Raw genomic sequence first — 9,311 nt, 5'->3', positions numbered from 1 at the left:
GTCCTCAATCTGAAGCCTACTTCAGAATCGTTGAAAGGCTTGTTAAAACACTGATACCTGGGCCTCATTCCCAGGGGTTCTGAGTCAGTAGATCTAGGGTGGGACTCATGACTTGGCACACCTAACAAACACCTAGGTGGTGCTACCACTAGAGCAGTGTGCACTTGGAAGACCCCTGGCTCTATGAGGAGGAGCATGGCTGGAGGCAGGCCAGAGAATGACTGTTCCTGAGGTGCAGGTGGTTGCCTAGCTCTTGGGTGGTAATGGTCTTGGCCACGCAAGAACATCCACAGTATCTCAGGGACTTAGGAAAGGCAGAGTTTGCAATGTAGCAAGAACGTGGTATATCAGTTTACTATTGCTGCTATTACAAATTACCACAAACTTTGTTTGCAGCTTAAAGCAACACAAATTTATGTTATACCTGAAGGTTCCAAGTCTGAAATGGGTCTTATGGAGCTAACATCAAAGGCTGTGCTCCTTCTAGAGGCTCAAGGGGAGAATCCACTCCTTGCCTTTTCCAGATTCTAGAGGCTGCCTATAGTCCTTGGTTTCTGAGCACGTCAGCCCAGTCTCTGCTTGCATCATCACATCTCCTTCTCTGACTCTGACCTTCCTACCTCCTTCCTGCCTCTAAGTATAGGCTTCAGACTTCGTGCAGCAACCATGTAAATAAGCCTGGGCTAGCCTGCTGGAGGATGAGACACCATGTGGAGCAGAGATGAGCCATCCAGCTGAGGTCATCCTAGACCACTTGGCCCCCAGATGACCTTCCCGATGTTTACAAAGGAACTTGTGTGAGCCTAGCCAGACTTATGGGAAATAATAAATACCTGTTGTATTAGGCCACTACATTTTTTTTTTTTTTTGGTGGCTTGTTAGATACAAGAGGTGACAGACACTGACCCTGAGTGGAGGGACTTTCAGGCAGCTTGTTCACCTTACACCAGGCCTAGCCTATAAGTGTTTCTGATATGGCTACCACACAATACCTTAAAAATCAGGAAAAAATTACTTTAAATTTCAGAATTCTAGCTTATTTTGAAATAAGAGAAGATATGATTAGAAGGGAGCATTAAGAAGCCTTCTGGGATACTGAGATGGTCTCTTTCTTTCCTGGGTGCTGCTTGTATCACATGTGTATAATTTGTAAAAATTCATCAAACCGTGCACTTACAATTTTACTCTGTTGCCTAGATATGTTATACTCTAATTGAGAGTCGAAACAAGACGAAAAGTTAAAATGGGGCTCATTCAGTCTGGACCTATGACATGAATGAAGGAGTTTGATGAATTGAACTAACTCTCTGCTCCAGAGCCTGTGATAGAGAGTTAAGCACTCACCACTTGGCCACAGTTCCCCCTTTACCCCTCTGCCTGCATTTGACTCATTATGCTAGCTGCCTATTTCCTATAGGCAACTGAGTTTGCTAATTGTTAAGTGAGGCCTCTTGTTAAAGAACATTATAGAAGTAACTACTCTTCAAATTGTCATCTCTTCACCTATCTCTAATTTTCTGCCTCCTTTTTTAAAAAAACTATTTTTGCAGTAACAATTAGCTCCCTCTTTCCTAGTGTATAGTTGAAAAGCAGATGCCTAATAAGGGATATTATCTCCCAGCCTTCCTGGCCATCTAACCAGGTGTCTCCAGTGGCATGTGAGCAGAAATGTTGAGTGTCCCTACTATTGCAGGCCTGGGGTTAAGAAGCAGTTGGGTCTGATCTACAGACACCAAGTCCCAAGTTATATCAGCTGGGTAGAGCCTGGATCCATAAATCAACATGTGGTGGAAAGCCATCTGATGATTGGAACACCAATTGATCTCTTTGGTGAGTAAGCAATAACATTCAATTCTGATAACCCACTGAAATATATTTGTTTCTGCCACTCAAGTTACCCTGATTAATATGCTATTAGATCCCATGGCTGTTCATGCATTCACTCATTCAATAAATATTCATAAAATCTTCTCATATGCAAGGCTCTGTGCCAGCTTTCTGTCTTCAAGGATCTTATACGCTAGCTTAAAAATAAGGACAGACTACTAATGTTTGTTTGCTTTGCTCTGTGGCAGACCATGTATAAGTTCCTTTATAGACATTGTAACATGTGTTCTACTTATTGTGTTATTCCACAATAAGTAGATAGTCACTAGCTTATAAATAAGGAACCTGGGGCTTACAAAGGCTGGGAAACAGAACTTTCGGACTTAAACACCCGTGTTTTCCTCAGAACATTATACTGCTTGACAGGAGGGAGAAAAGAGGCACACATGAGAACTGTTAGGCATGTTCTTGAGGATTAAATGGCACAAGAGAGAATGCTGAAATGCTGGGGATATTCAGAGATCACTATCTTGATAGTCACACTTGCCCCAAAAGATGCTGCCCACTGATTCATCTTCTGTCTGTGCTCTGGCTGGGCACCATCTTTAACTCCTCTGATAGCAATACTTCTGGGGCCAGAAAGGTCCAGAAAGGTCCATATAGTCACCAAAGTGCAATATGGCAAAAAAGCACCATGAGTAAGGACTCAGTAATTTGGCAACTGCTGTGTCTCTGCGGTGCTGAGTAACGTGTTGTCTCTGCTGTTCTCATGTTGCTTTTATAAACTCCCTTTCTGCCTCTACGAAATTGTCATGGTAAAGCCTGGATGGATGAGACTGTCTTTGAAATCCATAAAACCATAGAAAGCATAAAGCAACCTTATGAGTTATTCGCATTCATTCTTTGATCAAATAATAATTCAACATGTCCTCTGGTCCTGGTGATAGGCACCTATTTTCTCCATATCATAATTAATTTGAGGCACATCCTGCTCAAGAACATTCTCGGCATTCTAACTTGGCCGTAAAATCAGAGGATTTGCATTGCCTTAGATGTAAATACCAGGGGGACAAAACTGCGTGCAGTTAACAGCCCACAAAAGTATTCAGATCTGACACCTTCCTCGTGATTGGACTGGGATCTATGGAAGTGGACAAACCATAGACTTCAAGGCTTCCCTGTTTTCATTTAAAGAGATACATACAAATTGCTTCCCCAGTGCATCTTCTCAGGGGGGCAGCCCAGATAAAATGCTGAGATTGCACAAATGTATCTCCAAGCAGAAACCTGAGGCTGATGCCATTATTTTTTCATGTCATTTTAATGGGCTTGCTTTTAAAAAAATAGCAGCATGTTTGTGCCAAGCTCCTTGGTATTTTAAATTGGTTTCTGTAATGACTTTTCATGAGGGCAGAGTAAGCCAAGTGAGGACAAAATGTTACTTAGACATTTAACAAGACTTCCCTTTTGCATAGTCACCCTTATCTTCTGATGCACGTCTTTGCTTTTTGCCCCGTTCAGGATGATCTCTGTTTCCTCCATTCAAGAGTCAACAAATATTTCCTGAGCACCTGTTTTGTGCCAGGCTCTGAGTGGAGCTCTGGGGATATGGTGGTGTGCAGACAGCTGCCACTGCCCTGCCTTTGAAGGGAAGGTGCCTCTGAGACCATGTTCTGCTAATGATGCTTCCCCATCCTCTAATTTGTGCATGCCCCCTCCCAGACAATGAATCCTTGAGGACTGCCTGAGTCTTCTCTACCTCAGTGTCCGGAGTAAGAAGTACAGTGCCTGGCTTATGGGGTGAGCACAGCCCATATCACCGAATAAATAATTGAATGTTTGACAGGATAGTTTGCCTGGATATTAGAAAAGGAACAGTCTACTTTATATTTCACACGAACAGCCTCGGTTTTATTGCCAAGGGCCTGGAGATGAAGAATAAGAATATTGAAATACTCTCTCAGAAACTCTTATTTCTATTCTACAAGGGAAAAGACATTTGTTCATTCCTTCATTCAACAAGCATTTATTGACTGCCTGCTATGTGCCAACACTGTTCTAGGTCTAAGACAGACAAGTCCATGCACTAGCAGAGCTAACCTACATTTGAGTAGGGATGATAGGCTATCAATAAATCAATCAATAAGTAAACAATGTGGTTTGTGACAGTGATGAGTAGTACTACGAAAAACATTATAAACAAGGCGTTCCAATTGCTATCACATCATAATAAACTAACCCAAAAGCTAATGGAATTAAACAAACCATTTAACGATGCTCATGGACTCAGTAGTTTGGGAATTTGACAGGGCACAGTGGAGACAGATTGCCTCTGTGATGATTTCTAGAGCCTCATCTGGGAAGATTATAAGACTGGAGCACTTGATGGCCATGGGTTAAAATCACCAGGAAGTGTCCCATATGATGATTTCTAGAGCCTCATCTGGGAAGATTATAAGACTGGGGCACTTGATGGCCATGGGTTAAAATCACCAGGAAGTGTCCCATGTGCACGTCTGGTGTCTGATGGGCTGTGAATACTGACTGGAACACCTGCATGTGGCCCTTCTATGTGGCTTGGGCTCCCTCCCAGCTTGGCACCCTCAGGGTAGCTGGCTTTCATACTCACTGGCTCAGGATTCCGAAAGCAAGTTCCCAGCAAGCAATGTGGAAACTATCACTTTTAATAACTTTACCTCAAACATTATATGACTTAGGCAGTCACTTCTGGTGTGTTTTGTTAGTTTTAACAGTGTTCAAGTTTGGCCCAGATTCAAGGAGTGGGAACTTAGGCCCTATGTCAGGATGAAAGGAGTGCCAAAGAGTTTGTAGACATGTTTTAAAACTGCCACACAGGGTAAGATGATAATGACCAAAAAGTTGGAGAAGACCACTCTCAGAAGGTCAAGTGTGAGCTAAGATGTACAGGACAAAAAAGCCATCCATAAAACAATGTGAAGGAAATGCTCTCCAGAAACAGGAAGTGCTCATTAAGAGCAGCAAGTCTCTTGTTCAGTCCTCTGAGTAGGTAGCCTACCCAGTGCATCCCACCATGCCCATGTGATTAAGTCTGCCCAAGTTTGAGGCTCAGTATTCAGGACCCCACTTTCTCACAGATATATGCCACATTGTCCCATATCAACTCTATTTTTAAAACTCCACCTTCATTAACAATTTTTAAAATCTCAGTTGGTTCAAAACTTGGGGTGGGGAGGAGGGATATACTTTGTTGCCCCCACCCCCAGAAGAACTGTAGTAATTGGTCCAGGAACCTACAGGAATGTCAAGGGAGTGTGACTGGTGGGTCACAGTAACAAATGGAGAAGCTTGGGATGGGTCTGTGACATAGGCATGGGCTTGTGAACACAGCAAGTTACACATATCTAAGTTGGCCATGGGCCTTGGTTTTATCATTTGGCAGTTGAGTTCTTAAGTGCTATGATCCAGACCGGTGGCTTTAAGGCTATGGTGTCAGCTTCACAAGGCTTTCCCCTTGGTTGAGGATTTGTCTGCAGGTAAACAGATGTATTCATGGAGGCAAGGTTGTGTGCAAAAGTGAATACCTCAGCAAAGATTTTGAAATTTGCTCTGAGGCAAAACCTTAATGTAGGCTGGGTGGACAGTATCACCCAATGGTTAGGGGCTGGAGAAGCAAATGCTATCCTGGAATAAGCAAAGGGAAGCCTCAGTGAAGGTATGGGCTGTATGGGTGGCCTCAGGTGAATGTTGAAGGCACAGCTTGTTTCCATAAAATATCTGCGTACAATGGCTACTTGGGGAAGATACTTCAATACAGATAGTCCCTTTCAACCCATGATAACTGCATCAGTTATCTGTTGCTAGATAACCTACCTGAAAAACCTGTGGATTAAAATAGATATTTATTACTTTTCATGAGTTTATGGGTGGTTCTGTCAATTAGGGCTCAGCTGATCTCAGCATAGCTTCCTCATGTGCCCACAGTCTTCTGGGAGGCTCTATGGTGGCCTCAGCTATGATGACTTGCCTCTGTCCCATGTGTTTCTCAGATGTCTTCAGCAGGGTATCCTGGGTTTGTTCTCTGAGCAATAGTACGGATTGAACAGAGGAGTAGAAATTTACACATGCTTTTCAAGTCTCTGCTGGGATCCCATTTGCTATAGTTCCATTGGCTAAAGCAGATTGCATGGCCGAGTGCAGAGGCAGTGTGAGTATTTACTGGAATCAAATCTATCTCTGTCACCAACCTGCCCTCCAAGGTTGGACCTATGGGCGGCAAGTTGGGACTTACAGTGAGTAATTTAACACAACTCAAGAGAGACTGAGAACTTTCACCAATAGCCCCTCACTCTACCCTTTTTCTTACAACAGACTCTCTTTTAAATCAATACTGACCCAATATTTAAAGAATATCATGTTGAAGGAAAGACATTATGATGTTGCCCTTGCTGCCCATGGGTCTTGGTTGAGTTGGTTCTCCTCTCTTCCCAGGCCAAGACAGAGTCATGAAATCCCCAGTGAAAAGACTGAGAGCAAAGGCTTTGGAGACAACAATTCCTGGATCCTGTGCCAGTTATGACCTAACCAAATTAGTGTCTTCAACTATAATTCTGTCATAATTGGGAGCACTGCATAAGTGCTCAGTAAATTAAAGCATTTTCCATTATTGTTGTTATTATTATCTGGGAGGACAACCTAAGTGTTCTTAAGAGTGGGTAGAATGAAAAGAGTGGGGCAAAGAAACTATACAGCAGTGACAGGTATTAGTGGAATTAATCAATTGATAGTGGGGAAGGCTATATAAATATTTAAACAGTCTTTACTGAAATGAAGAAACATTGATCTCAGGAAGAAGAGGAGTTGCATGCATTTGGCTTATGACAACCCAAGAAAAGAATGGCTGATTGGTTGATTTGAGATGCATGCAGACCCTCCTCTTTTCAAGCTCTCTATTGTTGTGCCTCCTGGGAAAGACTTGATAAAAAAGATCTTAGGTATTTGTCCTTACATTTGGAGCAACTAAGGGTAATGATGTTTCAGGTCCACTTTTCCCTTAATATGGAAAAGCTTTTGCTGGAAGACTGAACAGCCAAGGTAAGTAGAAGCACTTCTGAAACTGGATGGGACTTGTGTCAACCCAATTAACAAATGACAGAAGGGACTTGAGAGGAAGGATGCTGCACATAGGTATATTGTGCATCTATAAGGTATAATAAGGGAGCCATTCACATTACAGACTGTATACACAGTACTCTGTGTGATGTGGAGTGTACAAACTGTACAGCTGTACATGGCTGCCCTTCTCAGGTGGACATTTCTTAATTATTACACTAAAGTGAAAAGTCTCTGACTTCCCTTGCGTTAGTTTTTTGTATTTGAAACATTGACAACATTCTCTAGAATAGGTCTAACACATTTGATGGAAAATTTGGGGTGGTTTTTCTATCACACTAATTTCTCCTCCTGAAAATTAGGGTAGGCCTGAGGCTGTGTATGATATCCCATGCTCTTTTAAGTGTTTCCGTCCATGTTTGATTTCCCATCACAACAGAGTGAAAATGGCACCCAGTGTCTTCAGAGTTGTATCACACAACTTTACTGCTGCTGTTGATGTTAATGTTGTACTGTAAACTCCTTGAATCTTGAATTCAAATCAATCGAAGTGCTTCTTCTGACTTTTTACTTGAAATTGCTGAGGTCTGTGAATAAATTAAGGTGATAAGTGATTCTGATATTTAACAAGAAAACTGTCCCAGGGAGCCCTTATGTGACTTGCTTAATGCTTCACAGCCATTCAGTAGCACAACTAGTTTTAGAAGCTATGTATCTGGGCTTCTTCCCAGGGTTGTTTCCACTGAAACCTCAAACTATTAATACAGTACTTGGCCCAAAGTGATTACATTAAGTTTTATATATCCATTTATTGAATAAATGAGTGGTGAATACAGTAGACACTCCACATATGGGGAAGACATGTTCCAAGGTCTGTTATGAGTCCACTGATTTTAAAATATTATTAAAGCTATAATCTTCACATTGGATGAGAAGGGTATGAGTTCAGTGTCCCCTTGAAATTTTTGTTGGAATCATGAAGGATTATATATAATTTAAGTAAAGCATATTCAACATACCAGTAGTATTTTTAATATAAACCATAGAACACGAAGGTCAACAGAATCTTCACTAGTGGGAATAAAGAAAAACTAAATTGAGAATTTCAAAAGACATAATTTAAAAAAAATATAGCTTGAGGAACTGTCTACTGAAACATGTAATTTTTTTCTGTGAGAGACAGTAAATTATAACTGAAAATTTTAAGTGACCCTTTCAGACTCTTGAATATTCCATAAATATAGGATTAGAGTCACAGATGTGAATTTCTGTTGAATAAGATATTTCACTCTTTAATTTGTATGAAAATCTGACTTTCTTCTAAGAAAGGCTGTAACCAACCTTTGCGTTATTTTCACTTCCATAGAATTTCTTAGGGGAGAGGCAATTTTAAAGGAGAAGAAAAGGATATTTTTTTGTTGAATTGCAATATCATTTAGGTGTCTTTTTTGTTTCAAAGAGAAAACTCCAATCACACAGGCTGGAATGATATCAGAATTTACTGGCATAAGTATTTATAAGTCCAGGGGAAGTCCTGGCATGATCCAGATGTCCACATGATCAGGAGGGCTGTGTCACTTTTCTTCTCTGATTCTTGTGATTCTGTTTTCCCCTGTAGGTAGTCCTTGTCCTCAGGCTGGCTTCCCTCATTAAGGCTGCCAGCAGCTCTGAGGATTTCCATCTACTTCCTTGCTCATATCCAGAAGTGAGACAGATGGAGTCAATCTTGATCTTGACATCTCACTCTGACTCTGGTAGATGGATTGTAAAATTGGCCCTGATTATCCACCTGTCCCCGAAACCATGCCCTTTGCAATGTGAACTTGTAGTTCCTCTCATCATGCAGTGGAGTATGTATCTCCACCCCTTGGATTTGGGCTTGCATCATGACTTAAGTTTGCCAATAGAGTACAGGGGAAGTGACAAAGTGCTAGTTCTGAACCAAGGCCTCAAGAGGATCATACATTTTACTCTCACTTGAAATCCTATCTCCACAGTAAGAACAAACTTTGACTCCCCTAATAGGCAATGAGAAATCACAGAGAGAAAGACAAGCCATCCCAGTGGAGCCCAACCTAGAACCTTGGTTCTGCCCAAGCTGCAGCCAACCAACCAGCATAAACATGAGAGAATCTAACCTGGAGCAGCAGAACCACTTCCTGGCCTGCAGCTAAGCATAGACACATAGGTGAGCCCAGCTGAGATCAGAAGAACCACACAGCTGACTTGTAGAGTTAAAACAAATGCTTATTGTTTAAAGAACTGAATTTTGGGTGGTTCATTATATAACAATAGCTAAGTAATATACAGATCTTCTAAGGTTGCCTTGATTAAATTGTTTAAAATCATTGGGCACCCATAAACTAATCACTATGGTTGGATCTAATTCAATC

The sequence above is a fragment of the Desmodus rotundus genome, chromosome 6 (genome assembly GCF_022682495.2).
Source record: "Desmodus rotundus isolate HL8 chromosome 6, HLdesRot8A.1, whole genome shotgun sequence".
NCBI classification, from domain to species: Eukaryota; Metazoa; Chordata; class Mammalia; order Chiroptera; family Phyllostomidae; genus Desmodus; species Desmodus rotundus.
The sequence above is the reverse complement of the archived record's forward strand: the minus strand, read 5'-3'. Positions refer to the sequence as shown.